This window comes from Arachis hypogaea, chromosome 20, assembly GCF_003086295.3.
Source record: "Arachis hypogaea cultivar Tifrunner chromosome 20, arahy.Tifrunner.gnm2.J5K5, whole genome shotgun sequence".
Classification (NCBI taxonomy): domain Eukaryota; kingdom Viridiplantae; phylum Streptophyta; class Magnoliopsida; order Fabales; family Fabaceae; genus Arachis; species Arachis hypogaea.
Window position 1 is genome coordinate 37319457 of NC_092055.1, and position 24047 is coordinate 37343503.

The 24047-nt window shown below is 35.8% G+C and overlaps 2 non-coding genes across 2 annotated transcripts; one reads left to right on the forward strand and one right to left on the reverse strand.

Annotated features, from left to right (window-relative positions):
- Positions 1-405: 405 nt before the first annotated feature.
- LOC112787145 (small nucleolar RNA R71) lies at positions 406-509 on the reverse strand. The gene has a single exon (XR_003194575.1). It is a non-coding gene; the product is annotated as a small nucleolar RNA R71 (small nucleolar RNA).
- A 22312-nt stretch (positions 510-22821) lies between these two features.
- LOC112788225 (small nucleolar RNA R71) lies at positions 22822-22929 on the forward strand. Its single transcript, XR_003195599.1, has one exon. It is a non-coding gene; the product is annotated as a small nucleolar RNA R71 (small nucleolar RNA).
- The last annotated feature ends 1118 nt before the right edge of the window (positions 22930-24047 follow it).

The window sequence follows — 24047 nt, forward strand, 5'->3', positions numbered from 1 at the left end:
GAAGAGGAGATGGCAGCCGAAAATAATAATAATGCAAGGAGGATGCTTGGTGACTTTACTGCACCTAATTCCAATTTACATGGAAGAAGCATCTCCATCCCTACCATTGGAGCAAACAACTTTGAGCTGAAACCTAAATTAGTTTCTCTGATGCAGCAGAACTGCAAGTTTCATGGACTTCCATCTGAAGATCCTTTTCAGTTCTTAACTGAATTCTTGCAGATATGTGATACTGTTAAGACTAATGGAGTAGATCCTGAAGTCTACAGGCTCATGCTTTTCCCTTTTGCTGTAAGAGACAGAGCTAGAATATGGTTGGACTCTCAACCTAAGGATAGCCTAAACTCTTGGGATAAGCTGGTCAAGGCTTTCTTAGCCAAGTTCTTTCCTCCTCAAAAGCTGAGTAAGCTTAGAGTGGATGTTCAGACCTTCATACAGAAAGAATGTGAATCCCTCTATGAAGCTTGGGAGAGATACAAAGGACTGACCAAAAAGTGTCCTTCTGACATACTTTCAGAATGGACCATCCTGGATATATTCTATGATGGTCTGTCTGAATTAGCTAAGATGTCATTGGATACTTCTGCAGGTGGATCCATTCACCTAAAGAAAACGCCTGTAGAAGCTCAAGAACTCATTGACATGGTTGCTAATAACCAGTTCATGTACACTTCTGAGAGGAATCCTGTGAGTAATGGGACGCCTATGAAGAAGGGAGTTCTTGAAATTGATACTCTGAATGCCATATTGGCTCAGAATAAAATATTGACTCAGCAAGTCAATATGATTTCTCAGAGTCTGAATGGAATGCAAGCTGCATCCAACAGTACTCAAGAGGCATCTTCTGAAGAAGAAGCTTATGATCTTGAGAACCCTGCAATAGCAGAGGTAAATTACTTAGGTGAACCTTATGGAAACACCTATAATCCATCATGGAGAAATCATCCAAATCTCTCATGGAAGGATCAACAAAAGCCTCAACAAAGCTTTAATAATGGTGGAAGATACAGGTTTAGCAATAGCAAGCCTTTTCCATCATCCACTCAGCAACAGACAGAGAACTCTGAACAAAATACCTCTAATTTAGCAAACTTAGTCTCTGATCTATCTAAGGCTACTGTGAGTTTCATAAATGAAACAAGATCCTCCATTAGAAATTTGGAAGCACAAGTGGGCCAGCTGAGTAAAAGGATCACTGAAATCCCTCCTAGTACTCTCCTAAGCAATACAGAAGAAAATCCAAAAGGAGAGTGCAAGGCCATTGAATTAATTACCATGGCCAAACCTATAAGGGAAGGAGAGGACGTGAATCCCAGTGAGGAAGACCTCCTGGGACGTCCAGTGATCAATAAGGAGTTTCCCTTTGAGGAACCAAAGGAATCTGAGGCTCATCTAGAGACCATAGAGATTCCATTAAACCTCCTTATGCCATTCATGAGCTCTGATGAGTATTTCTCTTCTGAAGAGAATGAAGATGTTACTGAAGAGCAAGTTACCAAGTACCTTGGTGCAATCATGAAGCTGAATGCCAAATTATTTGGTATTGAGACTTGGGAAGATGAACCTCCCCTGTTCACCAATGAACTAAATGCATTGGATCAACTGAGATTGCCTCAGAAGAAACAGGATCCTGGAAAGTTCCTGATACCTTGTACCATAGGCACCATGACCTTTGAGAAGGCTCTATGTGACCTGGGGTCAGGAATAAACCTCATGCCACTCTCTGTAATAGAGAAACTGGGAATCTTTGAGGTACAAGCTGCTAAAATCTCATTAGAGATGGCAAACAATTCCAGAAAACAGGCTTATGGACAAGTAGAGGACATATTAGTAAAGGTTGAAGGCCTTTACATCCCTGCTGATTTCATAGTCTTAGATACTGGGAAGGATGAGGATGAATCCATCATCCTTGGAAGACCCTTCCTAGCCACAGCAAGAGCTGTGATTGATGTTGACAGAGGTGAACTAATCCTTCAATTGAATGAGGACTCCCTTGTGTTTAAAACTCGAGGTCATCCTTCTGTAAACATGGAGAGGAAGCATAAAAAGCTTCTCTCAAAACAGAGTCAACCAGAGCCCCCACAGTCAAACTCTAAGTTTGGTGTTGGGAGGCCACAACCAAACTCTAAGTTTGGTGTTGAACTCCTATATCCAAACTCTAAGTTTGGTGTTGGGAAGTCTCAACAATGCTCTGAACATCTGTGAGGCTCCATGAGAGCCCACTGTCAAGCTATTGACATTAAAGAAGCGCTTGTTGGGAGGCAACTCAATTTTTATTTATCTAATTTTATTGTTCTTTCATGTTTTATTAGGTTCATGATCATGTGGAGTCACAAAATAAATATAAAAATTGAAAACGGAATCAAAAACAGCAGAAGAAAAATCACACCCTGGAGGAGGATCTCACTGGCATTTAAACGCCAGTAAGAAGCATATGGCTGGCGTTCAACGCCAGAACAGAGCATGGTTCTGGCGCTGAACGCCCAAAATGGGAAGCATCTGGGCGTTTGAACGCCAGAATTGCACCCTGGAGAAGAGCTGGCACTGAACGCCCAGAACAAGCATGGTTCTAGCGTTCAACGCCAGAAATGGGCAACAAATGGGCATTCAACGCCCAGAACAAGCACCAATCTGGCGCTGAATGCCCAGAGTTATGTACAAGGTTGTAAATCCTTGAACACCTTAGGATCTGTGGACCCCACAGGATCACCTCAGGATCTGTGGACCCCACAGGATCCCCACCTACCTCCACTCACTTCTTCTCACCCTTCTTTCACACAATCCCATAAACACTCTTCCCCAAAACTCTTCACCAATCACCTCAATCTCTCTTCCCTATCACCACTTCACCACTCACATCCATCCACTCTTCCCCATAAACCTACTTCATAAACTCCACCTACCTTCAAAATTCAAAATCAATTTCCCACCCAAACCCACCCTATATGGCCGAACCTTACCCCCCTCCCTTCCCTATATATAGCCCTCCATTCTTCCTCATTTTCACACAACACAACCCTCTCTTCCCCTTCTTGGCTGAAACACATCCCTCTTCTCCTCAATATTTTCTTCTTCTTCTTCATCTATTCTTTCTTCTCTTGCTCGAGGGCGAGCAAAATTCTAAGTTTGGTGTGGTAAAAGCATAGCTTTTTTGTTTTTCCATTACCATTGATGGCACCTAAGACCGGAGAATCCTCTAGAAAAGGGAAAGGGAAGACAAAAGCTTTCACCTCCGAGTCATGGGAGATGGAAAGGTTCATCTCCAAAGCCCATCAAGACCACTTCTATGATGTTGTGGCCAAGAAGAAGGTGATCCCCGAGGTCCCTTTCAAGCTCAAGAAGAATGAGTATCCGAAGATCCGACATGAAATCCAAAGAAGAGGATGGGAAGTTCTAACAAAACCCATCCAACAAGTCGGCATCCTAATGGTTCAAGAGTTCTATGCCAATGCATGGATCACTAGGAACCATGATCAAAGTAAGAACCCGAATCCAAAGAATTATCTCACCATGGTTTGGGGGAAATACTTAGATTATAGTCCGGAGAATGTGAGGTTGGCGTTCAACTTGCCTATGATGCAAGGAGATGCACGCCCCTACACTAGAAGGGTCAACTTTAATCAAAGGTTGGACCAAGTCCTCATGGACATATGTGTGGAAGGAGCTCAATGGAAGATTGACTCTAAAGGCAAGCCGGTTCAACTAAGAAGACTGGACCTCAAGCCTGTAGCTAGAGGATGGTTGGAGTTCATCCAACGCTCCATCATCCCCACTAGCAACCGATCTGAAGTTACTGTGGATCGGGCCATCATGATTCATAGCATCATGATTGGAGAGGAAGTAGAAGTTCATGAAGTCATCTCCCTTGAACTCTACAAAATAGTCGAAAAGCCCTCTCCTTGGGCAAGGCTAGCTTTTCCTCATCTTATATGCCATCTATGTTACTCAGTTGGAGCTTTCATAGAAGGAGACATTCCCATTGAGGAAGAGAAGCCCATCACTAAGAAAAGGATGGAGCAAGCAAGAGAGCCCATTCATGGAGCTCAAGAGGCGCATGAAGCTCATCACCATGAGATCCCGAAGATGCCTCAAATGCATTTTCCTCCACAAAACTATTGGGAGCAAATCAACACCTCCCTAGGAGAATTAAGTTCCAACATGGGACAATTAAGGGTGGAACATCAAGAGCACTCCATCATCCTTCATGAAATAAGAGAATATCAAAAAGCAATGAGGGAGGAGCAACAAAGACAAGGAAGAGACATAGAAGAGCTCAAGGACATCATTGGTTCCTCAAGAAGGAAACGCCACCATCACTAAGGTGGACTCATTCCTTGTTCTTACATTCTCTGTTTTTCGTTTTCTATGTTAAGTGCTTATCTATGTTTGTGTCTTCATTACATGATCATTAGTAGTTAGTAACTATGTCTTAAAGTTATAAATGTCCTATGAATCCATCACCTCTCTTAAATGAAAAATGTTTTAATTCAAAAGAACAAGAAGTACATGAGTTTCAAATTTATCCTTGAACTTAGTTTAATTATATTGATGTGGTAACAATGCTTCTTGTTTTCTGAATGAATGCTTGAACAGTGCATATGTCTTTTGAAGTTGTTGTTTAAGAATGTTAAATATGTTGGCTCTTGAAAGAATGATGATAAGGAGACATGTTATTTGATAATCTAAAAAATCATAAAAATGATTCTTGAAGCAAGAAAAAGCAGCAAAGAACAAAGCTTGCAGAATAAAAATAGTGAAAAAAATAGAAAGAAAAAAAAAGAGAAAAAGCAAGCAGAAAAAGCCAAAAGCTCTTAAAACCAAGAGGCAAGAGCAAAAAGCCAATAACCCTTATAACCAAAAGGCAAGGGTAAATAAAAAGGATCCCAAGGCTTTGAGCATCAGTGGATAGGAGGGCCTAAAGGAATAAAATCCTAGCCTAAGCGGCTAAACCAAGCTGTCCCTAACCATGTGCTTGTGGCGTGAAGGTGTCAAGTGAAAACTTGAGACTGAGCGGTTAAAGTCAAGGTCCAAAGCAAAAACAGAGTGTGCTTAAGAACCCTGGACACCTCTAATTGGGGACTTTAGCAAAGCTGAGTCACAATCTGAAAAGGTTCACCCAATTATGTGTCTATGGCATTTATGTATCCGGTGGTAATACTGGAAAACAAAGTGCTTAGGGCCACGGCCAAGACTCATAAAATAGCTGTGTTCAAGAATCATCATACTGAACTAGGAGAATCAATAACACTATCTGAACTCTGAGTTCCTATAGATGCCAATCATTCTAAACTTCAATGGATAAAGTGAGATGCCAAAACTATTCAAGAGGCAAAAAGCTACAAGTCCCGCTCATCTTATTGGAGCTATGTTTCATTGATAGTTTGGAATTTATAGTATATTCTCTTCTTTTTATCCTATTTGATTTTCAGTTGCTTGGGGACAAGCAACAACTTAAGTTTGGTATTGATGAGCGGATAATTTATACGCTTTTTGGCATTATTTTTAGTATGTTTTTAGTAGAATCTAGTTACTTTTAGGGATGTTTTCATTAGTTTTTATGTTAAATTCACATTTTTCGACTTTACTATGAGTTTGTGTATTTTTCTGTGATTTCAGGTATTTTCTAGCTGAAATTGAGGGACTTGAGCAAAAATCAGATTCAGAGGGTGAAGAAGGACTGCTGATGCTGTTGGATTCTGACCTCCCTGCACTCAAAGTGGGTTTTTCTGGAGCTACAGAACTCAAAATGGAGCGCTTCCAATTGCGTTAAAAAGTAGACATCCAGGGCTTTCCAGCAATATATAATAGTCCATACTTTGGCCAAGTTTAGACGACGTAAAAGGGCGTTGAACGCCAGTTCTACGCTGCTGTCTGGAGTTAAACGCCAGAAACATGTCACAAACCAGAGTTGAACGCCAGAAATACGTTATAACCTGGCGTTCAACTCCAGAAAGAGCCTCTGCACATGTAACATTCAAGCTCAGCCCAAGCACACACCAAGTGGGCCCCGGAAGTGGATTTATGCATCAATTACTTACTTCTGTAAACCCTAGTAACTAGTTTAGTATAAATAGGACTTCTTACTATTATATTTGACATCTTTGGATTATATTTTGATCTATTGATCACGTTTGGGGGCTGGCCATTCGGCCATGCTTACCCTCTATTCACTTATGTATTTTCAAACGGTAGAGTTTCTACACTCCATAGATTAAGGTGTGGAGCTCTGCTGTTCCTCAAAGATTAATGCAAAGTACTACTATTTTTCTATTCAATTCAACTTATTCCGCTTCTAAGATATTCATTCGCACTTCAACATGAATGTGATGAACGTGACAATCATCATCATTCCCTATGAACGCGTGCCTGACAACCACTTCCGTTCTACCTTAGATTGAATGAGTATCTCTTGGATCTCTTAATCAGAATCTTCGTGGTATAAGCTAAATTGATGGCAGCATTCATGAGAGTCCGGAAAGTCTAAACCTTGTCTGTAATATTCCGAGTAGGACTCTGGGATTGAATGACTGTGACAAACTTCAAACTCGCGAGTGCTGGGCGTAGTGACAGACGCAAAAGGAGGGTGAATCCTATTCCAGTATGATCGAGAACCTCAGATGATTAGCCGTGATGTGACAGAGCATTTGGACCATTTTCACAAGAGGATAGGATGCAGCCATTGGCAAGGGTGATGCCTCCAGACGATTAGCCATGCAGTGACAGCGCATCGGACCATTTTCCAGAGAGGATTAAAAGTAGCCATTGACAACGGTGATGTCCTTACATAAAGCCAGCAATGGAAAGGAGTAAGACTGATTGGATGAAGACAGCAGGAAAGCAGAGGTTTAGAGGAACGAAAGCATCTCTATACACTTATCTGAAATTCTCACCAATGATTTACATAAGTGTTTCTATCCTTATTTTCTATCTATTTATTATTTATGTTCGAAAACTCCATAACTATTTTATATCCGCCTGACTGAGATCTACAAGGTGACCATAGCTTGCTTCATACCAACAATCTCCGTGGGATCGACCCTTACTCACGTAAGGTTTATTACTTGGACGACCCAGTGCACTTGCTGGTTAGTTGTATCGAAGTTGTGAATGAAACACGATTTATTAAGTCGTACGTACAGAGTTTCTGGCGCCGTTGCCTGAGATCACAATTTCGTGCACCAATGTTCTCACCCCCTACATTTTTCCCCTTTCAGGATATGGGCGCAAAAGTTACGAAGAGCTTATTTAATTGTTGTGTGATGCTCTGTATTGTTTTAGTTATGGTCTATTGTACCCTCGCCTTTATCTTGATATAATCTGTAAGAGGGATAGGAATTGTATTGGATTATGTTTGTAATATTACTTATATATATGGATGTACTCTTTATGAGTTTTTGTAAGTTGTATGGTATTTATGGATGTACGTTATCGAACGAAAGTATTTTTGGGAGCGGTATTGCGGTTTAAAGTTTTAAACAGGCTCATATTTTAGTATGAAATAGTATAAGTGTCGTCGTAATGTCTGAGCTATCAGAGTTGCGCAGCCGGAATATAAAGTTGTCATTTAGAGCTGCTAGTATCCAAATTCCAAACATACCAAGGATTTATAAACCTAGAATTTCAATGGAACAGGTTCATTGGCCCTTTCCAAATTTAAGCATCCACAAACTTCCAAAAATTATTTAATTTTTTTCATTAAACTGTGCCCACCGGTCCCATCCACAAACTTTATAAACTATGCCTGATCCACCTTGTCCTAGCTTATTCACATCATTAAAGAAATTTGTAGCTTTTTTAAGGATTTCATATGCCATATTTAGCTTGGACCTATTCACTCTGTCCAACAGTGCACCAAACTGTCAGCTATATGAAATAGAAATCATCACATTGCACTAAATGTTAGTATTAGGAGTTTGGCTAGACAACCAAAAATTAGATAGATAATTAGATAGAGAACAAAATGACACCTCTTCTTCTCTTGAGTAAATTCTTCCTTGCAAAGTAAACAAATTTTGCAGCAGCCAGAACAAGAGCCAGGTCAGCACAAGATGCAGCTAGAATTATAGCTAGCTTGCAACGTCCTATCATACAATAAGATTTTCATGCTATGTTATCAGAGATTTATAACAAAAAGTCTATGGTTCGATTCTTGTTAACCACAAAATGCAAGAAAGAATCTCAAAAAACATTCATGTACTTTGACTCACCATGATTCCCAGATGCAGAAGCAACAGTGGTTGAATTGTAATAAAACTTGTGTGAGGAATACCTCATGTAACAACCAGTATTCAATGCCCTCCCTTCTTCTTTGGAAGGACACGAACCGATTCTAGTTACAGTAACAAATTTCCAGCATTGAGCTAGATGAAGCTGATAAAAGCAAGGACCAACCATGAGAACCAGAAATTACAGATTGATTCACAGACATAATTTAAGCAAACAAAGATGTAATTAAAGGTAAGTCTACTTGAAAGTTTAGGCAAACCTGAAATGCACGGGAGAATAAGTTCGGAAAAGGACATAAGATTTGTTCATGTTTACTTCTCTGGCAATCCAATCAATCATCGTCTCCACCAATATTCTGAACGCATATGTTATGGTCAAATTCATGTTCACTTCCTCTCCCAATTGGAAGTAACAACCCTAAGTAACAAAACCAGTCCAAAATCAAAGTCACAAATAATTCCAACTTTAACCGTGACTGGCATTGCAGAAAGCTCATACAAATAAAGAGTGAAAGCTCAATTTGATTTCTCAATAAGAGTGAAAGCTCAATTGTCAAAAAGCTCATACAAATAAAGATCCTAGTCCAGTTCATCGAAATCTTTACAAAGTAGGAACAAATCCTCACCTCAATGACTCATAATGACATGAGAATTAGTTCCACGAGATTTGATAACTTCGATCGCATTATCGCAGCTTCAATCAAAGCTTCCAGAATCTTTCGCTCGCTCGCCTTCCAGATCTACTCAGCCAGTGCCACTGAGTCCGTGCCAAAACCGCGCTCTGAGTGCTTCAAGCCGCTGGAGTAAAAGCAGAACCAGCAGCAGCACTCGCCTGGGGAAGACGACGCAGAAGCGGAAGATCTAAAGCATTACTATCCCGAGAGGCGAGAGGCTCCACGAATTGAGAGGCTTGACGATCATCTCGTCCTCCATTCCACCGGCGGCGCTTTGATGCAGGAGACATGGCGGCAACGGCGACGAGGAGATGAATCATAGTGGCTAGAATCGAGATTTTAGGGTTCAGACTCTTCCTCGTCCTCTCTCGAAGAACTCTTCTAATTTTTTTTGTATGCTCACTTAATATTTGTTTGGGTTGGGCTTTTAATAATTAATTGGGTTAAGAGTATTATAATAGTGGGAGTTTTTATTATATTATTTAAAATAGTCACAAATAAAATATACTATGGAGGTTTTAATAACTCCCATTAAAAAACTTTCACAAACAAACAAAAATTTTATAGTGATTGAGGTTTAATTGTCGTTTTAGATCTATACTTGCAACGCGATTATTTTTGTGAAATTTTTTATCGATAATTTTTTTCCATCAGCAACTGATTAATTAATTATATAATATAAATAAATACTAATTATCTCCACATTTCAAGTAAATGAAGACTTTGAATTAAAACAATATGTGCTTTTATCAGATGAAATAAAATTTGCAGCAACTTAAAAAGAAATTTCATTAACCTCTACATTAGTAGTATTTTCAGATATTGGTATTTGAGATTGAAGTTAACGAAAAGTATTGTTTTTTTTATCTACAAATTTCAATAAATTTTTTTATGCGTGTGTCCTTTGGTATGACTGCACACCAACAAACAAAAAACTATTAATATAACTATATTCAGAATAAACTATATACAGATCTTAGTACTAATATAACTATGGTGAGGAAATTCTCTGCTTGCAAAACTTTGGGGTCAGCAACGGTTATATGCATTGATAAAATTGAGACTCTGACTCAATGACAATACAGTACGTGTTCATTGCAAAGGTGCTGCTGAGATGATACTTGCAATGTATAGCTTTATAGCTTTAGTTTAACTAAAATTTATCATGTGGAGTATCTAACTAAAATTTGACAAAGCCATACATTCTAATTACATTGATTGTAATGGCACAGAGAAGTCTTTTGGCCTGCATTTACTTATAGAGACAAAATATTATTAATACAGAAATATAAAGATATAAAATTGTGTTTGATAGAGAAGATATGAATAGAGATAATGTGTTCAGAGATATTGAATTAGTGTATTTGTATCCATTCTGATAGAAAAGACACGAAAGCACTAACAAATGACACAACTTATTTTTCATTTTTTTTTTCATTATTCTTGTTAATTTTTTATAATTATATTTTTTATTATTATATTTTTCGACTCAAATTTTTTTAATGAAAATAAATTGGATTTTCATAATTTATTCTAGTTTATCACCGAATACAAAAACATAGAATTTTGTGTCTTTGTCTTTTATGTCTTGTTTTCAGTGTCTTATCTTGTCTTGTTCTCAAAAACAAATGTAACTTTAGTGAAAAAGAACGGGATGAAATTGAGAAAATAACAATATATAGAAATTTTTAAAATGTCAATTAATAAGACAAGATAACAATTAATTAATCAAGTAATTACAATTCACAAAATAAAGAAGTAGAGAAAGATAAAGAGATATGTGAAATATGGAAAAGAAGAAAAAGAAAAAATACTAATGGCAGCTCTAAAGAGAAATATGGAGGCAGAAAAAGTTGCATTGAAAAAGAAGCTCGATCCAGAAACTTTCTACCACGGCAATGGTGGCAAAAACTGCAGCGACAACAATGGCTATAGAGCAAACAGATATGAAACTGTGTTGACAGAAGCGGTGGCTCGATCTAGAAGCTTTCTACTACAGCAACTACAGCGACAACAATGGTGGAAACTGCGGCAGCAATGACGGCAAAAGCTGCAGCGATAACGGTGCCTATAGAGCAAATAGATCTGAAACTGTGTTAATATAGGAGGTGGCTCAATTCAAAAACTTTCTATTGCGATAACTGTGACGAAAACGTCGACAAAAATGACAACTGCAACAGCAACGAAAATGATGATTGCAACGGCGTAGAAAACTTAGGGTATTTTGTCGTTATTCTCTTTTCTTCTCTCTTATTCTCATTTTTGTAAACTCACACAAACAAAATTTTGAGTGAGAGTGTTAAATTTTAATTATTAAGAAGAGTTTTATAAATTATCACAAATAAAATATATTTTAAAATTTTTACTAAAAAATTCTCTAAAACAAATATAAATTTTGTATTCATTAATTATATCTTTTAGCTTGATCTCAAATCCTGACTCACTTTCCGTAAACAAACTTTGTAAAAAAAATTTAGATTTTACTCAAAAATAAATTTCAATATTCTCAAAAGTAAATTAACTTAAAAAACATCTTTTATTTATTTATAATTCGAATTGTTCATATATAATCTTATATAAAAGTTTATAATTATGGCCTTATGAATCATGTAAATCTAATATTTAATTCACCATCATTTATTAGGCAAAATAAGCTAGGGATGATGTCACATCAAACATCTGGCTGGCCTATAATATTATGTCCATTATTTCATTGCTGATTTGATTATCTCCACTTAGTCCGCCACAAAACATGCTTGCTTGCCAGCAAACCTACCCATTTCACTCACTACTCCTACTTTGACTGCCCTCCAAGTCAAACAACACAAACATCCCTCTAATATTCTTTAATCTCATTCTCTTTCAATTCCCTTCCAAATAAGAAGTTGCTTTTATTATATCCTCGTCAACATCACAACTAACAAATCACTGTATAACACCTTTTTTATGGCTCTTGCTTTACGTTAGTTAATTATTAATGTTTTTTTAAGTACCCCTTCTAATCTGTCATATCTGACTAATATTAGAGACTTGTGCAAATGAACATAATGATACGAAGAAAAAAATATTTTATTCGCATAAAAATTAGTGATTAAATTAATTGTCATGTATTTATTTATAAATATATATTATTTAATTATTTTTGTTTATATTTTATATTTTAATATAAATTTATATAAATAATTAATTTAATCATTAATATATATATAGTATAATAATTTTATAAAAATATATACTTTTATATATATAAAATGATAGCAAACTTACAAAAATAAGGATGAGAATGATTAACGAGTGAAAACCATTAGTAATTTTGACATATCAATCTATGAAAATAGGGTGTCATTTGAAGACAGTACAAATGAAGATAAGATCCAAATAAAATGTTAATCATCCCCAGATCTTGTGGTCGCTACTAAAACGTAGTATATATTCATTATTTTGAGTGTAACGGGTCAACCAATGGCAACAATCACGGTGCCACGTGGAAGCATCCTATGGCTCAGTTTGGCACCGCCAGAGCTTCGTCATCTGTCCACTTTTGGCCGACAGCCCCACTGAAAACGACTTGCGTCGCATTCGGTTATGATTTAAGACGGTACTTTTTTTTGGCTAATTTTTTTAGGGGTGTTCACGGTACCACCGGATAGCGATTACTCCTCCAAACTCCAATTAAATCAACTAAATATATTTTAAAATTAATAGATAATTAAGTACAATTCGAACCAAAATGGAAATACTTTCTATGAATTAGTACGGATAATAATTTTAAAAATGTAAAATTTGAACCAAGGATTTTTTACTTTAATAAATAAATTAATTATAATAATTATCGAAATAAATAATTTAAAAAATATTTACCGAAATAAATATTTTTTTATTTCGTTTACACTTTAAACGTTACAGTGTAAATGAGATAAGGTATGTGGATGCAAAATGTTTATTATGCTGTAAATAATATATATATCTCTCATGTAAATAGTGGGAGATAACGTGAGAGATAACCATTTTAATTTTCTTTTCATTATTCCATCAAATTTTTTGAATACTAATTGATTAAATATATCCATTTAATCTCTTCTACTAATTTTTTTATGAACTAATTGTATGTTAAAAGTTTGGATTATTAATAATATTAATATTTTTTATTATTTTTAATTTTAAAAAATACATATATCTCATTTACACAGTAACTATAAACGAGATATACACATTTTGACAATATTATACTGTAAACGAGATATATGCAAAATTATCTCGTGTAAACGAGATAAAAAAGTAATGTTTATTTCGATAAATATTTTTAAAATTATTTATTTTAGTAATTATTATATTTATTTAATTTATAAAAATAAAAAATCCTTCAAATCAATCTATAGATTCGATTTTTTTATTAATTAAATTAAAAATATATAAATTTAAAATATATATAACTTTTATTTATTATTACCCTAACTCTAAATCTATTGTAATCTCTCCAATCTCACCTACGCTCATCGTATGACTATTTTTTTATACGAAAATGAGACAAAGTGATATATATTAAGTATTAACATTATAATTTTTATATTTTTTAAAATTGTAAAAAGAATTAAAATATAAATCTAAAATTTTTTATTTTTTTGAAACAAAAATTGAAAGATCTAATTTTTATATCTAAAATTTTTTAAGGATAAATCACATATATAAACCAAATGCAAGCAGATATTACATAATTTTACCAAAAAAAAAAATTATTATAAGATTTTATTAGAAAGACATTTTCATATAGTTTGAATAAGGCTAATTCGAATTACAAAATTTATAGTCATTCGAATCACATAAATAAGAATTAGTCAACATCAATGTAATTATGTATTTGTTGTATCATGAAGTAATTCGAATCCCATTCATTGATTCGAACTAGCACACTGCTTTGATACACATAATAATTCAAATAGGTCTGATATAAATTTTTATAGTATCCCTACCATTTTTTAAGTCATTTTTTAAAATTATTTTGTATGGAATAAAATATTTTTTTGTGGATAAAATATTTTTTTTTAAATTACTATACATGGAATATTTTTTTTAAGAATACTATAAAAATTTGTAATGTCCTAGTGACTTAAGTAAGTAGATGATAAAAATATATATTTTTTAATTTTTAAATTATTATAGACTTTGTAGAATAATTTACTTAAAATTTGAGTACATGCATATATTTACCTTAGTCACTAGGACATTACAAATTTTTATAGTACTTCTAACATCTTTTAAGCCATTTTTTAAAGTTGTTTTGCATGGAATAAAATATTTTTTTGATATAATTTAAATAAATTTAAAAAATTTTAAAATTAAAAAAATATATATTTTATTCCATGCATTAAAAAAAAGCTAACAAAATATTTAAGTATGAGACTTCTTCAAAAATATTTATGAGCTATCAATTCGAATTTCATACAATACTCTTCAGCTCATAAATATTTTAAAAAAATCTTATAATTAAATATTTTGTTAGCTTTTTTTTAATGCATGGAATAAAATATATATTTTTTAATTTTTAAATTATTAATTTTTTTAATAAATTTATTTAAATTATATCACAAAAAATATTTTATCCCATACAAAACAATTTAAAAAATGGCTTTAAAGATATTAGGAGAAATATAAGAATTTGTAATGTCCTAGTGACTTAGGTAAATACATGCATGTACTCAAATTTTAAATAAAATACTCTACATAGTCCATAATAATTTAAAAATTTAAAAATATATATTTTTATCATCTACTTACTTAAATCACTAGAACATTACAAATTTTTATAATACTCTTAAAAAAAATTATTCCATGCATAGTAATTTAAAAAAATATTTTATCCACAAAAAATATTTTATTCCATGTAATATAATTTAAAAAAATGACTTAAAAAATAGTAGGAGTACTATAAAAATTTGTAATAGATCCATTCGAATTATTATGTGTGTCAAAACAGTGTGCTAGTTCGAATTAGATTGATTCGAACTAGTGTGGGTCACGTTTCTTTATACTTCGAATCAATGAGATTCGAATTACTCCATGGATACAATAAATGTATAATTCGAATTGGCTCAATTCGAACTACGTTGACTAATTTGAATTTATGTGATTCGAATTACTGTGGGTTTTGTAATTCGAATTAGTCTCATTCGAACTATCTACATGAAAATGTCTTTTTGATAGGACCTTATAACATTTTTTCTTTTGATAGAATTGTATAATATCTACTTGCATTTGGTTTATATACGTGATTTACCCAATTTTTTATACCCAGATTTCAATATATATACTCTTAAAAATCGATTTTTGCATCTTAAATTAAATAATAACACATTCGAAATTAACACTCTATCTATTCATAATTTTAAAAAACACTATTATCAACTAAATATAAAAAATAAAAGTATATTTTTTTATGAAATTATTATTATTATTATTGTTATTGTTAAGCGAATTGCATTATATTATTCATTCATTCAGTGACCAAAAAATTGATTTTTATTTTTGTTCACCACTAGAATATTTATCATCAAATAAATACTAGCGGTTAATTTTAGGAATTTTTTATTTAAATTATTAAAATATAATATTTATTGGAGTAAAAAATTTTTAATATACGTAAGATGTCATATCCTAGATATTGAAATCTAAAGAAGTAAAAACACACATATTATATTACCGGTATAAGAGACAACAAGGGCATCATACATCCTAAATACATCCGAAGCATGTAATAAATGCATAAATGAGAGTCTCTGCATCTGAGATATATGTATAATAATTTTTAGGTTTTAGTACCCGAGATATATATGGTTACACCTATATATAGGGTGCAGCCAAGACGAAGGCTCATTAATAGTTTTTTTTTTTTTTTAAATTTAGAAAGTTTGGGTCAAATTTTCTCAAAGTTCTTTGAAGTACTATGACAAATCGACTACACGTGCGATTAGAGAAAATCAACTAGCTAAATGCAACGTAGCACATATCTGGGACATTAGATTTTGAGGTTGCTCTATCTCTCTCTTATTTTAAGTAAATAGTTAGTAAATATGTTATGATATTTTGTAGTTAGTTTTAGTTTATAAATTAGGATATTTTGATTTAGTAGGTTGAAAGATGTGTTAGAAGAATAATGACATGGTAGATTAACTTAACTTTAAATAATTAGTTGATATGTTAGGATAATTCGATTTAAATAATTAGACTCTTAGAGGACATGCTAGAATATGCATTTTAGATTATTTTGATTTAATTAATTAGTGATTATGTTAGGATAGTTGGATTTAATTAGTCAGAAGACCATTAGTTAAAAAGGAACATTACAAGATGACTAATTAATTTTTTTAAATTTATATGAAGTTTTTTATTTTACCGAATATTTAATTATATTAGGAGATTATTAATTAATGTTGTTATACGATTAACTAATTTTTTTAAAATTGATGAAGTTTTTTTTAACCGAATACTTAATAACATTAGGATATTAATAATTTAGGTGTTGTTATATTAGTTGGAAGGCCGTTAGTATTTTATTATTGAAACTATTTAATTACTTAATTTAAATATTTAATTATGTTAAATGCCAGAAATTCAAGAATTAGATAAGGTTAATTTTTATAATTTAGTTATTAACATATTGTTATACGCAATTACAAAAAAATTAATCAACCTTATTCTTGCAAACATCTCAATTTCTTTTGTCACGTTGTGTGACATTGTCTATTCTACTTCCTAACGTCTTACTACATACATTAGGAAGGCCGAGTTTGGATACGCAGTAGAGTTAAAAAATTTCATGTATTGACAATGCCTTGCTCTCTGCATTAGAAAGTTTGGCTCCATCTCTTTCACACCAAATTTCGATGCATGACGATCACAGCGCGCGACTCTCATCTTTAGTAGGATCTTTCTATTCTTTTCTATAGCTGCCAACAGTCGATGTGAGAATACCTGACCACCTTGCAATTAAACATGCGTTTCACGACCTTTGTGCACAAATAGTTGTTGCAGCCTCTCATAAGTTGCCCTTACAATAGCCGCTATGGGAAGGTTTCTCATTCCCCTTAAAATAGTATTGATACACTCTGAGAGATTTGTCATCATGTGATCATACCTACGACCTCCATCACAATGTTAGAGTCATAATTTCTTTCTAAACGTCAGCGTCTACTCCAACATATCCTTTGATAACCCCCTCAAAGAGTCCAAGTACCACTCATATCCCTCTTTGCTTGGACTATATGCTACAGATGCCTCTTGCCTTTTATTGATTTGTACCGGGTATTAAAGTTAAAAGTCATGTGGCATATGCAATAAGCATGGTGAGCTATTAGAAGATGCCAACCACTATTAGATACATTAAGGATGCGCGTATGGCTTAAGATTTATAAAATATGAGGAAAATGCCCTGTTGCGGAGTAACGTTGGTGGACGAAATTGTGTTCCACATTAATGTAGTACTCTTTGTTATTGTATGGAAACATTATTATGGCTCTTTACTATGTGTGGACACAACTCCGTTCAACTAACCAGCAAGTGTACTGGGTCGTCCAAGTAATAAACCTTACGTGAGTAAGGGTCGATCCCACAGAGATTGTTGGCTTGAAGCAAGCTATGGTCACCTTGCAAATCTCAGTCAGGCGGATTTAAACATGATATTTTATTAGATTAAAATAAACAATAAAAGGGATAGAGATACTTATGTAGATTCATTGGCAGGGATTTCAGATAAGCGAATGGAGATGCTTTTCGTTCCTCTGAACCTCTGCTTTCTTGCTATCTTCATCCAATCAGTCTTACTCCTTTCCATGGCTGGCTGTATGCAAGGGCATCACCGTTGTCAGTGGCTACATCCCCTCCTCTCAGTGAATCATATGCTCACGCACCCTGTCACGGCACGGCTATTCATCTGTCGGTTCTCGATCATGCTGGAATAGGATTCACCCTCCTTTTGCGTCTGTCACTAACGCCCAGCACTCGCGAGTTTGAAGCTCGTCACAGTCATTCAATCATTGAATCCTACTCAGAATACCACAGACAAGGTTTAGACCTTTCGGATTCTCTTGAATGCCGCCATCATTCTAGCTTACGCCACGAAGATTCTGGTTAGGAGATCTAAGAGATACTCATTCTAGCTTAATTCATGTAGAACAGAAGTGTTTGTCAGGCACGCGTTCATAAGGGGGAAGGATGATGAGCGTCACACATAATCATCACCTTCATCACGTTCTTGGGTGCGAATGGATATCTTAGAAGAGAAATAAGAAGAATTGAATAGAAAACAGTAGTACTTTGCATTAATCTTTGAGGAACAGCAGAGCTCCACACCTTAATCTATGGAGTGTAGAAACTCTACCGTATGAAAATACATAAGTGAAGGTCCAGGCATGGCCGAGATGGCCAGCCCCCCTAAAACGTGATCAATAGTCTCCTAAGATGAATAATGGAATAAAACTGAGACCAGAGATGCCTAATACAATAGTAAGAGGTCCTATTTATAATAAACTAGTCACTAGGGTTTACATGAGTAAGTAATTGATGCATAAATCCACTTCCTGGGCCCACTTGGTGTGTGTTTGGGCTGAGCCTGAGTGTTGCACGTGCAGAGGCCATTTGTGGAGTTGAACGCCAGTTTCTGTGCCAGTTTGGGCGTTCAACTCTGGTTTTAGATCCTTTTCTGGCGCTGGACGCCAGATTTGGGTAGAAAGCTGGCGTTGAACGCCAGTTTACGTCGTCAATTCTTGGCCAAAGTATGAACTATTATATATTGCTGGAAAGCCCTAGATGTCTACTTTCCAACGCAAATGGAAGCGCGCCATTTCGAGTTCTGTAGCTCCAGAAAATCCACTTTGAGTGCAGGGAGGTCAGAATCCAACAGCATCAGCAGTCCTTTTTCAACCTCTGAATCTGATTTCTGCTCAAGTCCCTCAATTTCAGCCAGAAAATACCTGAAATCACAGAAAAACACACAAACTCATAGTAAAGTCCAGAAATGTGAATTTAACATAAAAACTAATGAAAACATCCCTAAAAGTAACTAGATCCTACTAAAAACATACTAAAAACAATGCCAAAAAGCGTATAAATTATCCGCTCATCACAACACCAAACTTAAATTGTTGCTTGTCCCCAAGCAACTGAAAATCAAATAGGATAAAAAGAAGAGAATATACTATAAATTCCAAACTATCAATGAAACATAGCTTCAATCAAATGAGCGGGACTTATAGCTTTTTGCCTCTTGAATAGTTTTGGCATCTCACTTTATCCATTGAAGTTTAGAATGATTGGCATCTTTAGGAACTTCAGATTTCGAATAGTGTTATTGACTCTCCTAGTTCAGTATGATGATTCTTGAACACAACTTCTTTATGAGTCTTGGCCGTGGCCCTAAGCACTTTGTTTTCCAGTATTACCACCGGATACATAAATGCCACAGACACATAATTGGGTGAACCTTTTCAGATTGTGACTCAGCTTTGCTAAAGTCCCCAATTAGAGGTGTCCAGGGTTCTTAAGCACACTCTTCTTTTGCTTTGGACCTTGACTTTAACCGCTCAGTCTCAAGTTTTCACTTGACACCTACACGCCACAAGCACATGGTTAGGGACAGCTTGGTTTAGCCGCTTAGACCAGGATTTTATTCCTTTAGGCCCTCCTATCCACTGATGCTCAAAGCCTTGGGATCCTTTTTATTTGCCCTTGCCTTTTGGTTTTAAGGGTTATTGGCTTTTTCTGCTTGCTTTTTCTTTCTTTTTTTTTTCGCCTCTCTTTTTTTTTTTTTTCTGCAAGCTTTGTTCTTTGCTGCTTTTTCTTGCTTCAAGAATCATTTTTATGATTTTTCAGATTATCGAATAACATGTCTCCTAGTCATCATTCTTTCAAGAGCCAACATATTTAACATTCTTTAACAACGACTTCAAAAGACATATGCACTGTTCAAGCATACATTCAGAAAACAAGAAGCATTGTCACCACATCAATATAATTAAGCTAAGTTCAAGGATAAATTCGAAACTCATGTACTTCTTGTTCTTTTGAATTAAAACATTTTTTTTTAAGAGAGGTGATGGATTCATAGGACATTTATAACTTTAAGACAAAGTTACTAACTACTAATGATCATGTAATGAAGGCACAAACATAGATAAGCACATAACATAGAAAACGAAAAACAGAGAAAGTAAGAACAAGGAATGAGTCCACCTTAGTGATGTCCTTAAGCTCTTCTATGTCTCTTCCTTGTCTTTGCTGCTCCTCCTTCATTGCTTTTAGATCTTCTCTGATTTCATGAAGGATGATGGAGTGCTCTTGATGTTCCACCCTTAGTTGCTTCCAATAATTGTGTGGAAGAAAATGTATCCCCTGAGGTATCTCAGGGATCTCTTGATTTGCAGTCAAATGTTCTACCACTGAGCTATAGACCCTTGATGGAAGCTTTTGTCTTCCCTTTCCTCTTTCTAGAGGTTTCTCTGGCCTTAGGTGCCATCAATGGTTATGGAAAAAACAAAAAAGCTATGCTTTTACCACACCAAACTTAGAATGTTGCTCGCCCTCGAGCAAAAGAAGAAAGAATAGAAGAATAAGAAGAAGATATGGAGGAGATGGATGGGAGTGTGTGTTCGGCCATAAGGGTGGGATTGGGTGGGAGAGAGTTGTTGAATTTTTGAAGGTAGTGGGTGTATGGATGTGAGTGGTAAATGGAAAGTAGAAGGGATGATCATGAATGGGAAGAGAGATGATGAGGTAGGTGGGGATACTGTGGGGTCCACAGATCTTGAGGTGTCAAGGCATTTACATCCCTGCACCAATTTAGGCATGCAAAATGCCCTTGCACACAACTCTGGGCGTTCAGCGCCAGGTTGGTGCCCATTTTGGGTGTTCAACGCCCCTTTGCTGCCATTTCTGGCGTTGAACGCAAGAACCATGCTTGTTCTGGGCGTTCAGCGCCAGGATGCTCCCATTCTGGGCGTTTAGCGCCAGAACTATGCTCTGTTCTGGCGTTTGAACGCCAGACAGATGCTCTTCCAGGGTGTGATTTTTCTTCTGCTGTTTTTTGATTCCGTTTTCAATTTTTATATTTATTTTGTGACTCCACATGATCATGAACCTAAGAAAACATGAAAAACAATAAAAATAAGAATTAGAGAAACATTGGGTTGCCTCCCAACAAGCGCTTCTTTAATGTCAATAGCTTGACAGTGGGCTCTCATGGAGCCTCACAGATGTGCAGAGCTTTGTTGAGACTCTCCAACACCAAACTTAGAGTTTGGATATGGGAGTTCAACACCAAACTTAGAGTTTGGTTGAGGCCTCCCAACACCAAACTTAGAGTTTGACTGTGGGGGCTCTGGTTGACTTTGCTTTGAGAGAAGCTTTTCAAGCTTCCTCTCCATGGTTGCAGAGGGAGATCCTTGAGTTTTGAATACAAGGGAGTTCTCATTCCATTGAAGGACTATTTCACCTCTGTCAACATCAATCACAGCTCTTGCTGTGGCCAGGAAAGGTCTTCCTAGGATGATGGATTCATCCTCTTCCTTTCCAGTATCCAGGACTATGAAATCAGTAGGTATGTAAAGGCCCTCAACCTTTACTAATACATCTTCCACTTGTCCATAAGCCTGTCTTCTTGAGCTGTCTGCCATCTCTAATGAGATTTTAGCAGCTTGCACCCCATAGATTCCCAGTGTCTCTATTACAGAGAGGGGCATGAGGTTTATTCCTGAACCAAGGTCACACAGAGCCTTAAAGATCATGGTGCCTATGGTACAGGGTATTATGAACTTTCCAGGATCCTGTCTCTTCTGAGGTAATGTCAGTTGATCCAGATCACTTAGTTCATTGATGAACAAGGGAGGTTCAACTTCCCAAGTATCAATGCCAAATAATTTGGCATTCAGTTTCATGATTGCACCAAGAAACTTGGCAGTTTGCTCTTCAGTAATATCCTCATTCTCTTCAGAAGAGGAATACTCATCAGAGCTCATGAAGGGCATAAGGAGGTTTAATGGAATCTCTATGGTCTCTAGATGAGTCTCAGATTCCTTTGGTTCCTCAGAGGGAAGCTCCTTATTGATCACTGGACGTCCCAGGAGGTCTTCCTCCTTGGGATTCACGTCCTCTCCTCTCCTCACAGGTTCGGCCATGGCGCTTATGTCAATGGCCTTGCACTCTCCTTTTGGATTCTCTTCTGTATTGCTTGGGAGAGTACTAGGAGGGATTTCAGTGATCTTTTTACTCAGCTGGCCCACTTGTGCTTCCAGATTTCTAATGGAAGACCTTGTTTCATTCATGAAACTTACAGTGGCCTTAGATAGATCAGAGACTAGATTTGCTAAATTAGAAGCATTTTGTTCAGAGTTCTCTGTCTGTTGCCGAGTTGATGATGGAAAAGGTTTGCTATTGCTAAACCTGTTTCTTCCACCATTATTAAAGCCTTGTTGGGGCTTTTGATCCTTCCATGAGAAATTTGGATGATTTCTCCATGTTGAGTTATAGGTGTTTCCATAAGGTTCACCTAAGTAATTTACCTCTGCTATTGCAGGGTTCTCAGGATCATAGGCTTCTTCTTCAGAAGATGCCTCTTGAGTACTGTTGGATGCAGCTTGCATTCCATGCAGACTCTGAGAGATCATATTGACTTGCTGAGTCAATATTTTATTCTGAGCCAATATGGCATTCAGAGTATCAACCTCAAGAACTCCCTTCTTCATAGGCGTCCCATTACTCACAGGATTCCTTTCAGAAGTGTACATGAACTGGTTATTAGCAACCATGTCAATGAGTTCTTGAGCTTCTGCAGGCGTTTTCTTTAGGTGAATGGATCCACCTGCAGAAGTGTCCAGTGACATCTTTGATAGCTCAGATAAACCATCATAGAATATATCCAGGATGGTCCATTCTGAAAGCATGTCAGAAGGACACTTTTTGGTCAACTGTTTGTATCTTTCCCAAGCTTCATAGAGAGATTCACCTTCTTTCTGTCTGAAGGTTTGAACATCAGCTCTAAGCTTGCTCAGCTTTTGAGGAGGAAAGTACTTGGCTAAGAAAGCCGTGACCAGCTTATCCCAAGAGTTCAGGCTGTCTTTAGGTTGAGAATCCAACCATAATCTAGCTCTGTCTCTTACAGCAAAAGGGAAAAGCATGAGCCTGTAGACTTCAGGATCTACTCCATTAGTCTTAACAGTATCACATATCTGCAAGAATTCAGTTAAGAACTGAAAAGGATCTTCAGATGGAAGTCCATGAAACTTGCAGTTCTGCTCCATCAGAGAAACTAGTTGAGGTTTCAGCTCAAAGTTGTTTGCTCCAATGGCAGGAATGGAGATGCTTCTTCCATGTAAATTGGAATTAGGTGCAGTAAAGTCACCAAGCATCTTCCTTACATGTTATTGACTCTCCTAGTTCAGTATGATGATTCTTGAACACAGCTTCTTTATGAGTCTTGGCCGTGGCGCTAAGCACTTTGTTTTCCAGTATTACCACCGGATACATAAATGCCACAGACACATAATTGGGTGAACCTTTTCAGATTGTGACTCAGCTTTGCTAGAGTCCCCAATTAGAGGTGCCCAGGGTTCTTAAGCACACTCTTCTTTTGCTTTGGACCTTGACTTTAACCGCTCAGTCTCAAGTTTTCACTTGACCCCTTCACGCCACAAGCACATGGTTAGGGACAGCTTGGTTTAGCCGCTTAGACCAGGATTTTATTCCTTTAGGCCCTCCTATCCACTGATGCTCAAAGCCTTGGGATCCTTTTTATTTGCCCTTGCCTTTTGGTTTTAAGGGTTATTGGCTTTTTCTGCTTGCTTTTTCTTTTTCTTTCTATTTTTTCTATTTTTTTTTCTGTAAGCTTTGTTCTTTGCTGCTTTTTCTTGCTTCAAGAATCATTTTTATGATTTTTCAGATTATCAAATAACATGTCTCCTAGTCATCATTCTTTCAAGAGCCAACATATTTAACATTCTTAAACAACAACTTCAAAAGACATATGCACTGTTCAAGCATACATTCAGAAAACAAGAAGCATTGTCACCACATCAATATAATTACGCTAAGTTCAAGGATAAATTCGAAACTCATGTACTTCTTGTTCTTTTGAATTAAAACATTTTTTATTTAAGAGAGGTGA